This window comes from Zootoca vivipara, chromosome 10, assembly GCF_965207765.1.
Source record: "Zootoca vivipara chromosome 10, rZooViv2.hap1.1, whole genome shotgun sequence".
Classification (NCBI taxonomy): Eukaryota; Metazoa; Chordata; class Lepidosauria; order Squamata; family Lacertidae; genus Zootoca; species Zootoca vivipara.
The window spans coordinates 44,110,760-44,124,572 of NC_142593.1; positions in this window are offsets into that span (position 1 = coordinate 44,110,760).

The following is a 13,813-nucleotide window of genomic DNA, read 5'->3' on the forward strand; positions in this document are numbered from 1 at the left end:
CAAAGAAGTGTGACTAGCCCAAGGTCACCCAGCAGCTGCATGTGGAGGAGCGGAAACGCGAACCCGGTTCCCCAGATTACAAGTCTACCGCTCTTAACCAGACACCCCACAAGTCCAGTTGGCTCAGGGATGGGGAATCTGTAGCCTTTCATCAGCCTCAGACACCATGGCAGTGAACAGACAGGTAGGGCTTACAGTCCTGGAACAACTAGAGGGATGCAGATTCCCCAGTCCTGACATAGCCTCAGCATAAAATTCATGCCTTGCTTTTCCTTGAACTTTCTGCCCTTTGATCCCTTATGTCTTCAACTGTAGTACAGCATCATGTGAGCAGTACGAGCAAACCTGTTCGGCATCGTCTGGTACAGACAATTCTGCCACAGTTTGAAAGGCTTGACTTGGACAAGTTTGCCACCTCTGCAATTCTAGGTTTCTATGAAACAGTTGCTTTAGCTCTGATTCCCCCTCTTTTGATGTCTTATACCTGGTCACAATGTTTTCTTGGTTTTGTCTGTGGAGACACGTAGGTACGAATGGGCTAATCTTCTGCTTTGACTTTGACTCAGTTTGTCCTTTCCCCAACCTTAAATTCAGTTGTTCACATTTCCACAGCAGTTTTTTTAAATCCTCATGAAAATTCATCATCATTTTGGTTCCAATGTCTTGTAATATACACATGTATGCATGCGATTTTGCCTAATATACATGATTTCTCAAAGCAATTCCCCATATTACACAAGCCATTGTTGTTTTCACCTGAGCACTCAGACCACATAGCCCTAACAACACTTTCTTGAGTTCTATACAATTATTTAGAATCTTTCACCACTGTAACTAAGCCAAGTTTTACTGCCTGTGCAACATTTCCTGGACGTTGTATGGCAAAGCACATGAATCTGACCTTTGGAGAGTTTGTAAGTAAACCGTTTTAACTTAACAAATGTGTGGTCTTTTTATATGCTAGTGGGAGAGGGAAACTTTGGAAGGAATTCACAAGGGTGTGTTTTAAAGGTCTAACAGTCTATATATTCACATCTTACCTTGCTGCATGTTTTGTGATGTTAAATCTTTGCTGGGGTTCTCTCATCAAAGAGTACTGTCAGAGACATGGCCGGCAGAGAGGACTCTGCAGAGCGGGAGGAAGAGGCAGAGGAAAACAAGAACTTGGTTCATTCATACCACGAAAGTGAGACAAGCCCTTCTCACTCTGGATGGCTGCCTGTAAGTTTTCGCAGCAGCACAGAGATGAAGGAGCAGGATGCAGGTTGGATTCAACTCCAGAGGAGGAGGAATTGGCTACAACTGAGTCTCCAAGAAGTAGGAGGCAGAGCAAGCGATTAGAACAAAGGAAGACCAGCAGGAAGCGGGGGGCGGGCTTGGTGTATATCTGGCCTTGGAAGGGGCCGGAAGCCAGTTGAGTCAACTGACTGTGACAGTGAGGTATGAGTTGTGGGAAGCTGGGAATACTGGAAGCCTGTTGTTGATAAATGAACCTCAACTAGTTGAACTGCCAGCGTGTAGTATCTGGTGTGGGAGAAGTGATAAGCCGAAGCAGGTTACTGCAATACATGCATGTATCACAGGATTAAAGATCCTGATATTTTTCTGGAACACCAACAAGAACTTTTTGAAACCACGCATTTTCCTTTGGCGGAGACACAGTCTTGATTACCAGTGACTTGGACAAGCACGGCCAAAGGTTCTGTTTGCTCTTTTTTTTTAAAAAAAGTGAGTGATTTATTAAACCAATTGGATCAGACAAAAACCAAAGAAAACTGTCTGGGAATAGAACAGTGATGACTCATCCAAAGGTAAATGTGACCAGACGTGAACCAGCTCTTTTTTTCTCCCTAGCTGAATCGTCGTAAGTTAAGCTGACATTTAAAGGGTCGCAAAGGCTGATATGGAATAGGATGGAAAGAATTAGAAGTCTAGGCTGCTTCTGCCTCATGAAAGTGTTTAAACTAAGGAAGAGTTTTCCTTAGTACACTCAAATGTAACATTCTGGTCAACGTGTGTTTTCTTGTGCCTAATCATCGTTTCTCTGGGGCCGGTCCAGAATCACAGGCTCTCAGACAAGGCGTCCTCTACGGCAGTGGTCCTCAACCTTGGGCCTCCAGATGTTTTGAGACTACAATTCCCATCATCCCTGACCACTGGTCCTGCTAGCTAGGGATCATGGGAGTTGTAGGCCAAAAACATCTGGAGGCCCAAGGTTGAGGACCACTGTTCTAAGGAACTGCTTAACATGGTAGAGATGGGGCATGCAATTTATCTCCCACCGCCTTACCCATATGATAGGTGTGATTGCAAACACTTGTTTGCATAAAGCATCATAAATCAATGTAATGCATTCATTTATTACTTTTGCGTCCTGTCTTTCTTTGACGGTAGTCCATAACGTTCCTGTGCACCTTAAGGATATGGAAGCACCCTGATAGAGTACTGATTTCAAGCAGGAGAGAATCAGCTGCACAGCACTGAGGAAGCATGCTGGATGTCAAATTATCATGTTAAATCCAAATCCAAGTGATTTATGCTTCACTTGATCAGGTAGAGTTTACCAATTTATAACATGAGCTTGCCACACACAGCTAACGAAGCCATTGATGGAAAGTTTCTGTTTGATGGTGGCATTATTGTTTTTGCCAAGCTTACCATCAATCCTTTGCAAAACAAAAATAATAATCTTCCAGTTAGCACATATGTAGACAATTAATTAGTCCTGGCTAAATTCCATGTGGGTAATCATTATAATCAGAGCCAATCTCCATTCTAATAGTGAGCTTGGATGCTGTTTGGTTTGAGTAGCTGTAAGGCCGACGTTAACAACTGCCAGCTTTGAGCGCAGGCAAAACATTAGCTGGCTGTGATGTGCAATTATAGCTACGCTTTCAAATGGAATTTTGACATTTCACTAAGCCTCCACTACAGAGCTGCATATGGTGATGTGAAGAATTCATGTCGCCTCAGTTTTGAGAGGGAAGATATGTTTCTCTTTCCCTGCACAAGGCTCTCCTACATTTAAAGAGTGCCCATGTTCACCCATGGCGAGAAGGCATCACCTCCTGTGCTGATGTTCTGTTCCTTAGGCTAAAAAGGGTCCCCCATCCACTGCTTACACAAATGAATAAAAACTGAAAGTGTCCATAACAGTGCAAGCCTTTGCCTGTTTACTTTGATGCAAGCCCGCTGTATGTTCAATGGGCCTTACTCTCTAGGAAATACTTTTAGAACTCCAGCCTCAATAAAAACAACCAACCACATTAAAGGCTATCAGTCAATGAATTGTGGCATCAGCTTTCAAGTTTGTCAGATTTGTGTTTGTTGGCTGAAATTCATTCTCACCAATTTAATTTGCAAGAGCAGATATACCGGAATGTCCCGTTCTGCAATGCGAATGTACTAGTACTGGTGATAAAATGGGGTCAGGTCAAATTAATAGCATATCTACCTCTAATCCCCAAAGCAAACAAACAGTGTGCCTTTTGAAAGGGGGCTGTATAGTGAAACTTCTTACAGACCAAGTGAAGGCCAACCTGGGGCTACAACCAGACAGCACATCTGTATGCATAACATCTGGAGGAACCTAGATTGGAGAAGGCTAAGCAGGAAGCGTGTGGCGCTATGGGTTAAACCACTGAGCCTAGGGCTTGCCGATCAGAAGGTTGGCAGTTCGAATCCCCGCAACGGGGTGAGCTCTTGTTGCTCGGTCCCAGCTCCTGCCCACCTAGCAGTTCAAAAGCTCGTCAAAGTGTAAGCAGATAAATAGGTACCGCTACAGCAGGAAGGTAAACGGCGTTTCCGTGCGCTGCTCTGGTTCGCCAGAAGCGGCTTTGTCATGCTGGCCACATGACCCGGAAGCTGTACGCCTGCTCCCTCGACCAATAATGCGAGATGAGCGCCACAACCCCAGAGTCGGTCACGACTGGACCTAATGTTCAGGGGTCCCTTTACCTTTAAGCAGACAACACTGGGCTGGATGGACAAATAGCCTGAGCTTAAAGCACCTTCCTGTGTGCTTTCTAAAGTATTTGATTACACTGTGGACCAACATCATGCATGTAGTAAATCTGGAATAAAAAGTCTGTTTTTGTAGGCATATTGTGGGACATGGGATCTTTTAGAAACTGTTTCCTATACCAGAAATAGATGCTTTGCTCCACTCTGGGTGTTTGAGTGTGTATAAAAGGAGGATTCCATTCTTAAAAAAACATTAACTGAAATGTAGAATTAATCCCACTGAGCATAACAACAACAACAACAACAACAACAACAACAACAACAACAACAACAACAACAACAACAACAACAACAACAACAACAATTTATTTATACCCTGCCCATCTGGCCCAGCCACTCTGGGCAGCTTCCAACAAAATATTAAAAATACATTAAAACACCAGTCGTTAAAAACTTCCCTAATGAGCCTTCAGTTCAATGGAATCAAGAATGTGATTGATATTACAAATAATATAATCTTTTGGTACAGCAAATGTCAACATTTTAATCAACTCTGTGATGGAGACTGATTACATTTATTCACGTTCGCTGCATCTCTGCGTTGAGCTTTTTCTGCTTAGCAGATGCTATTCAACCTGCTGAAAGATCTGCTAATTAAAACTCACTTCTCAAACACTTCATTATATCAAAATTGCACATGTGCCACAAGATAGCATTCATCTAGGTTTCTTATGGTGATAACTTTGAGTATCCATTCAGGTATACAGAACACCTTATTTGGTAGTTACTTTCATGCCACTTCACATAGGCTGCATTTCATGTGCTCCATTCATGCATTCATGTGCAAGTAATCCAATGCAGAATTAAAAAGCAACAAAGGCTTCCTCTAGATGAGCTGTTTATTGAGCATTCATCCAAATTTGCTGGCCCAAGTCTATGCAAAGGTTAGACTGTGAGTTTTACTCTGCATTTGTTCCCATTCATTTGTGCGGAGGTCATACGACCATGAATATTTGTGCTGATTTGCTTCTGGGATGTTAATGTGTTTTCTGTCCCACACATTTCTTTTCTAATATTGCCCCTGGGCTCTTGCTACCTGGGTGGCTGGGGCAAAAATATGATGATGATGATGATGATGATGATGATGACACAGCTTGGGTGGGCACACGCCATTTCCCCTGTATTGTTCACACAGTGCATTTGTTACTGTAGCTGATACTTCTTGCACTTGATTATATGTAACTCAGGCCCAGATGAGACTGTTTATTTACGATTTCTTTTCAGTAACAGTGTGAATCACGAGAGCTATATACAGTGGGGTGGGTGTTTCTCTCTCTGAAACATGAAGTACACTTGGCAAGTATTTTCTTTTCTTTCATATTTGATGCTGTTAAATCAAATGGGGGGATTGAAGGTTTTATGGTCATATTTGCAGGGGGTTGAACTAGATGACCTATGGGGGTACCTTCCAACTCCACAATTCTATGGTTCTATGATATTTGGGGGAGGGGAGGTAATCCTGGCATTTCTTTTGCTCTTGGGAGCTTAGTTAGTTTCAGAATTGAGGATAAACTTCCAGAGTAAATCCAAAATGAGCATTCATACTTTACATTGTGGGTGCCCTTTGCGGGATCCCAGGGAGCTTAAACAGGGGGTGAAGCATACAATAGCCAGGCAGTCAGCTCTGGAGCTTCACCATCCCTTTGTTTAATGTTTCTTGTTTGCAAGTTAACTTTTCCTTCCTGTTTAGCGGGTGCTGCTACGGTCTTTTGGCTGGTTGCTGTTGAAGGACCGGGAAGAAATTTTCCTGCATTGGCATGTTTTGTCTTCCCCATAGCAATTCGTCACAACTTTGGCGGTTATGGCCTTGGGTGGAATCCTTTAGTCTTTTCTTCCCTATATGGGGTGTGTGTGTATGAAGTGGTGATTCACACACCCACACCCCCGCGCGTCAGCGATTCCAGGGTCTCCCTATTAAAGGGCTATATTTTGGGTGTCACTGGCCATACACCGAAAGGTCGTCGGTGAACTACCCTGCGTGCAGGGATATGGGCTTGGCTGCCTGCTACAGTTATGTCTCGCAGAGCACCCCCATATCTCATTTACCCTGATGAGCCCTAGTTCCCCCCATCGGGGGGGGGGGGCTGGGAGGGTTACATGCCCAAGGCCTAAGCCAAGGTCTTTCTACATTCGGAAGTTTAATAAAGTTGTGGCCTAATTTTAATTCCATAAATGTTGTCAGTCTTTATTCTTTCCTTATGATCCCTGGGGGCTGGGGCTCTCGCCGCATGGTCACGCAATACATTTTGTTAAATGAGCCACCATAGCTGCTAGAGGGCCGTGAAATTTTGAGTGCCAGGCTTTTTAGACTCGTCTACACATGTACTATCTGAAACCAAAGTGGCACATTGGTTGCTAGATTTGAAAAATTTCGGCATTATTTCCAGCTCTCCCACCCTACTATAGTATGTTGGATAGGCAGCAGGGCTTAAACTTCAGCCTCAAGCATTTGAAATGCATAGGAACTAAAATCAACACCAAAACATCTGCCTATTATATGTAGGAGGTTTATTACACACCAGTGAAGATGCAGTCTACATTAGGACGCGGGTGGGGCTGTGGGTTAAACCACAGAGCCTAGGGCTTGCTGGTCAGAAGGTCGGCGGTTCGAATCCCCTTGACAGGGCGAGCTCTCGTTGCTTGGTCCCTGCTTCTGTCAACCTAGCAGTTCGAAAGCACGTCAAAGTGCAAGTAGATAAATAGGTACCGCTCCGGCGGGAAGGTAAACGGCGTTTCCGTGCGCTACTCTGGTTCGCCAGAAGCGGCTTTGTCATGCTGGCCACATGACCTGGAAACTGTATGCCGGCTCCCTCGGTCAATAACGCAAGATGAGCACCACAACCACAGAGTCGGTCACGGCTGGACCTAATGGTCAGGGGTCCCTTTACCTTTACCTTTACACTAGGGCAATGGATTGCAGGAAGCATGTAACTTGCTGACATTCTAATTTACCAACAGATTTTACAACACAAATAAGCTTGGGAAAACCTCTTGCGAGGCAACATTTATTTAGTTGTGCAGATTTTGTCTGGCCAGAATTGTAACACTTTCCTCTGAACCAAATTCAACCCTTTAAGTTCTGCATGGTCCTAGTCTGCTGTACAATGTATGCATGTTTACTTGACAGCTAATCACACCAAATTCCAGGCAACATAGAATGAAATCCAATACAGGTCTACTTAAAAGTTTCTGATTTGATCCTGGAGTGTCCCACTTTTCCTTAGGACATCCCTATTTTCATCAGAGAAATGTTGGAGGGTGTAGAGTTATGCGAACCCCCCCCCCACGAACCAAGGAGATAAGTAACTATACAACCATTAAAGACAAATGAAGGCCCTTGAAAGGCCATCTAACTCCAAGTAACTGACATCACCACAGTTTTGGAGAAGGCAAGAATAGGTACTTGCAATTCCATGCAATGCTTAGTGGCATTTGGTAGGCAACTAGTAAAACATTTATCTAGTGAGTTGTCGCTATAGCAATACAAAAATATTACTTTTGGACAGTTCCGTTCAATTTGGATTAAGCACACTAATAACAAAAGGAAGTGGATTCCACCCCCATCAATACTCCTGAGCAATTACATCTCTGCTTTTATTGAACATCAACCTTCTCTTTCTCGTGCTGAGCGAAGGTAAACAAACCACTTCATTTTATTTTGTTCTTCCCAGTTAAATGAAAATGTGTTTACTTCCAAAAGGCTGAATTTAAGTAATTTGTGACTCCGGAACATTTTATTCCGAGTGTGATGGTGTCAAGCAGTTTCGGCACTCTAGACATTCTACCGCCCCCACGCAAAAAAACACCCACACACCACTGAGTAAATAAATCATATATATAGACTAATCCAATCCCAGCAATTTTTTCCTCTCTCTCTCTCTCTCTCCTTCCTCCAAACAAATACACTTTCTTACATATCAAAGACAAATGTCGCACAGCTAAAGTTCAGGATCATTTCTCTGTGGAGGACCAAAAAGGTCATAGCAAGCCTCGAAAGAATTAAACAAAAGGGAATTAACACAGCACTAGTTTACAAGAAAGTTTAAACAAGAGCAATACACAGAAGGTTATCGTGCCCCAAAGCCCACTCCACCACAATTGAAAAAGGATGAAAAACACAGCAGCAGCAAATCTAAATGAAAACATCATTTAGCATGATTTGTGTGTGTGTGTGTGTGTGTGTGCCACCGCCTAGAGGGCTGTGGGAGCTTCAGCCCCCACAATAAAGTATTTTAGGGGGTTCCCCCCCCAAAGTTGATGTGCATTGCCATTCAAATGTTGTGCGTACAGTGCATCCTGTGATTGATTGTGTGGGGCGGGACTTACCTAGGCCCTCACCAACAATTTGTATTTCAGTTGGTACCCAGGTCTGCTTGCGAGACAGATGCTCTACTGCTGAGCTATGTCCCTTCCAACCATTTTATGCAGGTCTCTCTGTGCTGAGGAAATGCTTTGCCTGCTGAATTTCTGCTGTTGAAGGCACAGGAGCTGTGCCCAAGAAAAATATCAAGCTGCTGCTTATGTTCCCCTCAATTTCAGAAGCAGGTGGCAGATGGTGTGTGTGTGGCCACTTAAGAATGGGGACAAAATAGACCCTGGATGTTTTCAGAAGCTCTGAAAAGAAGCTAACTACAAGTTATGTTAATGACAAGATTAGCAACCACATGAGTTGCTAACTACAAAATGCCAGGTGTGCAGGGGGCGAGGGGGGAAATGCAGCACAGAGGGATGGTTTTAGTCTTCTATCAGCAACCACAATCTTGGTAAGAAACAAAAAACACCCCCCGTATGCTTTCCTTGGACATAAATCTGACATCAGGAATAAATCTGACATCAGGAATCACAAGACAGAGAAACCAGTAGGAGAACACTTCAGTCTCCCAGGACATTCTATACAAGATCTCAAAGTAGTTGTCTTATTACAGAAAAATTTCAGAAACAGACTGGAAAGAGAAGTTGCTGAATTGCAACTCATTATCAAGCTTAAAACCACGGAGAGACCTGGTCTGAATAAGGACATTGGATTCATGATAGAGCTTTCTTTAGCCATCTCACCCCTTGCTCTTTCCTGCAAGACCAATTGCAGTCGTTAACAGTCGTCAACAGGTTTACCACTCCTGTCAGCCAATCACCCATTCCCACCACCCTTCTGAGTAATACCCCTCCCCACCCTCTGACTATACATAAGGGTCTGGTGACTTCTGTTTCAGTGTATCTGAAGAAGTGTGCATACACACGAAAGCTCATATCTATGACAAACTTAGTTGGTCTCTAAGGTGCTACTGGAAGTTTGTTTGTTTGTTTGTTTGTTTGTTTCGACTACGTCAGACCAACCCGGCTACCTACCTGCTTTCCTTGCTGTTATGGATTAGGGTGATGGCTCTGTTGCCCTTCCCTCCAGCCAGGGGGCTATCAATCAGCCCAGGAATATGGGGAAGAGGCAGAGCAAAGATGCATATGTTCTATTATTGGGGAGGCTTGTGGTCTGTGTCCATCCAAGTGTTGTTGAGCTTCAACTACCATCATCTCAAGCCAGCATGGCCAATGGTTGGGGATGTCCAACCTCATTTGGCTATATGCTGATCACACTTGCAGGTTAAACAGTATAGCACAGGCATAGGCAAACTCGGCCCTCAAGATGTTCCGGGACTACAACTCCCATCATCCCTAACTAACAGGACCAGTGGTCAGGGATGATGGGAGTTGTAGTCCCAAAACCCCTGGAGCTTGCCTGTGCCTGGTATAGCAGATCCCTCCATGGAAGCCAGCGATGGGTGGCTCAAATGCAAAGATCTGAAGGGATTACAGTGGAACCTCGGTTTACGAACACCTCGGTTTATGAATTTTCGGTTACAAACGCCGCGGACCCATCTGGAACGGATTAATTCACTTTCCATTACTTTCAATGGGAAAGTTCGCTTCAGTTTATGAACGCTTCAGTTTCATAGCTGCCAAGTTATCCCTTTTTTAAAGGGATTTTCCCTTATGCTGAATAGGCTTCCTCACGAGAAAAGGGAAAACTTGGCAGCTATGTTCAGTTTATGAACAGACTTCCGGAACCAATTGTGTTCATAAACCGAGGTACCACTGTACTGGTCGTCCTGCAATTTCATTTTCAATTTCCACTGTTGATGAGGCATGCCATGGACTACGGGTATGAAATCTGTGACAATGGCTAGAGCACGCCTTCCTGGTTTCTAGCTTTCGTTGTGCAGAGAAGGTTTTTATACGGACGAATTTTCAGCCCCGGGAGACCCTCGACTGCTGTCTGAAGAGAAACTGCTAAGGCAGTTCAGGAACAAAGAAGTACTGGGGTGGGCCGAATCCAAATGTTTCTGTTTGCCTGAGAATTGTACATTGAGCTTATTCATTTAGACAAGGCTTCAGCTTAATTTTGTAGGAGAGGTTCAAGAACACTCTTCGTTGGTAACAGAGAAACTCCTCAAGGTCTTGACTAGTCTAATATGTAATCAGTACAGTTCCTGAAGCATTTTACACAACTGCTGATCCCCAAATGCCTGCATGTTGATGCTTTCCATTATAATAATAGTGAGGTTGCTTTTTTTAAAAAAGGTGCTCCTATCCATTTACATTTTATTTTTTATAATAATACTGGCTTCTATTCACTTGGATCAGGGGTACCCAAACTAAGGCCCGGGGGCCGGATGCGGCCCAATCAACTTCTAAATCTGGCCCACGGACGGTCCAGGAATCAGCATATTTTTACATGAGTAGAATGTGATCTTTAATTTAAAATGCATTTCTGGGTTATTTGTGGGGCCTGCCTGGTGTTTTTACATGAGTAGAATGTGTCCTTTTATTTAAAATGCATCTCTGGGTTATTTGTGGGGCATATGAATTCATTCATACTTTTTTTCAAAATATAGTCTGGCCCCCCACAAGGTCTGAGGGACAGTGGACCGGCCCCCTGCTGAAAAAGTTTGCTGACCCCTGACTTGGATGATTGTGCTTTGTTTGAATGCCTCACTAATTCTTTATCTTTGTCTTTCAAAAGTACATATATTGACCTTGCTCTAGAGATAATTGTGCAGCACAGATTTTTACTGCTAGATCTCTTCATCTTCCCCAGCTCCTCACCCCAGATCCTGCTGCCGCATTGGGAGTTTGGGTCCCCCGGATTCTGAATAGATCATAACCCCATGTTAGTGTTTCAGCCTCACCCACTTTTGACAATAGCCCCACCCACCATTGGTAAAGAGCCTGCCCCCACAATATATTACCCCACGGAAGGATTTCAATAGGTGCTGAAAAGGCAAAAGAGACAGTGTCTATCCAGTATTTAAGGGTAGGTGCCACAAGACTAAATATCCAATTCCTATATTGTGTGGAATAGACCTCTTGGTAAGATGGTTTTTGCAGGAGGTCCTTATATAGGGCTTTATATAACCAAACTAGCACCTGGTACCTAAATGGCAGTCAGTACAGTTTTCTCAACAGCTGGATAACATGTTGGTACTATCCTACCCCAATGTGCCATCACATTTTGCACAAGTTGCAGCTTCCAGACCAATCTCTATGGCAGACTGCATTGCCGCAATCCAGCCTGGAAGTTACCCAGGATATCCTGGTTCAGAAACAGCTGTAGCTGTTGACCCAGCTGATGCTGGTAGAAGGCACTCCACTCCTAGTTCCTGAGGTTGCCTAGGCATCTACCAACAAAGATGGATCCCAGATCACCCCCTGCAACTACAAATCTTTGGATGGGTGCATGGGTGCAGAGTTGGGGACCATCCACCCACAGTGCCCCATCTCGCCAGGACTGAGTTTGTTGACTCTCATCCAGCCTGCCATGAAGTCCAGGCACTAGCCCAGGGCTTGCGCAACCTCTCCTGGTTCAGACGTTACAGAGAAACAGAGCACTGATGACTGCTCCCAGAAACTTCAGATAGCTGTTGAACAGTATTTGGGGACAAGATGGAACCCTTAAGCACCTCACAGGTTAGCACAGCCAGAGGGCTGAAAGACAAGAGCCCAATGCTATTCCCTGAAACCAACCTTGGAGACAGGCTTAGAGGAACTGTAGAACAGTACTTCCAATACATTTTCTGTTTTACAGTTTAAAGTACTCATTTATACATCCTTAAGATATCAATGACTTCCCGTCTTCTCTTTCCAAGGTTCGTTTTACGTATCATAAATCCCTGCTGTGAGGGACAAGGGATACAGGGAAGTCCCTCCCATCTTAAGTTCCAGCCCATCCCCAAGCGCTGGAGAGAGTAAGGAGAGCTCTGCCTCCAGCGGAGAGTCAGGAAGTGGTGTCCGAGGCTCAGGCAAGGTTGTGGAGCCCATGCCTCAGGTGGGACAGGAAGTTGGACGCACGGGGGGGGAGGCCAATCCCCCCAACTCCCGAATTGCGACGCAAACGTAGGGGGAAGAGGTTGGGTCTGCCAAAGCTTTGGTGCTGGAAGAAAACGCGCCAATCGCCATTCGGAGGTTCTGACACCTCACCTTAAGGATGCATTTTTACTGCTCTGAACACTGTAAATAATCAGCACTTAATAAAAGCCTTAAAAGACCATGCTGGAGTCGTTACTCTAGAGTAGCCATATCAGGCCCTCTGACAGCAACCTCCGAATCTTTTTTTGGCTACTTTGGAGTGCAGCGATGAGCGCTCAAGAGGCTGAGCATTGGAGGCTGGAGGCCGAAGCAGCGAAGCAGGAGCTACGGAACCTCACAGCGCAGGCACAGCAGCAATTGCATGCCGCTCAGGAGGAAGCGCGAGGGGCGCAGGAGGAGCTGAACAAGCTGGTGGACCAGGTGAGAACAAAAGAGGAGACTGAGAAACAGCTAAGGGTGATGGTATTGGACCTGCAGAAAAAGTTGGAAGAGGAGAAAGCCGCTAGAGGTGGGGGGGCGCCCCAGCCGCAGCTAGTCCAAGTGAGAAGGGGACAGAGCCTAGTCACCAAGTTTAGCGGCGACCCTAGGGAGTACCTAGGATTCGAGACAGAAATAAATTATGCGCTGGAATTGCATGCAGCAGAATTCCCAGATGACGCGCACAGAGTCTCCTTTATCATAGAGCATTTGACGGGGGCCGCCCGGGAATGGGTAAGACCGCTCATCGCGCAAAAAAATCCTTGCATGAAGAACGCAAAATTATTTCTAGAAGCTTTAAAAATAATGTACGCTAGTGACAGTGAAATGGAGGCCACTAAACAGGAGCTTCATAACTTAACACAAGGAAAATCGACAGTTAGGGACTACTGGGCGAGATTCACCATGCTGGTGCACAAACTGGGGTGGGATCTGCAAAGTGAGCCAGTGAAATCAGCCTTCTACCTGGGTTTGCACGCAGACGTTAAGGATGAGCTGGCAAGAGGTCCCAGACCGCGGACTATGGATGAGTTAAGCAAAGCGGCGCTAGCGGTGGGGGTGAGACAGGAATCCAGATGGTATGACAAACAAGCGACGCGCGCAGCAAAACCTTGGTTCCCACGCTCCCAGGACAGACCACATCACCAAACCCCACCCCAGGGCCCGCCCCCAGACCCGCCCAGACCAAGCCCAGAGCCGGAACCGATGGAGATCGGTGGAGCGCGCGCGCGGGCTTTTCAAACCCCGGCGGCGCCAAGACGCAAGGAGGGAAGAGGCGGGAATTGCTTTCTCTGCAACTCCCCCCGGCATCGCGTCAGAGACTGCCCTCATCGCAGAGAGTGGCAAGGAAAGGCGGGAACGTTTGTACCTTCCCCCACTGAAGCAGCACCACAGCAGGGAAACGAGACAGCCTGGCTGCAGGAGACAAGGGGCAGCAGCCAGGCACAGTCAGCAG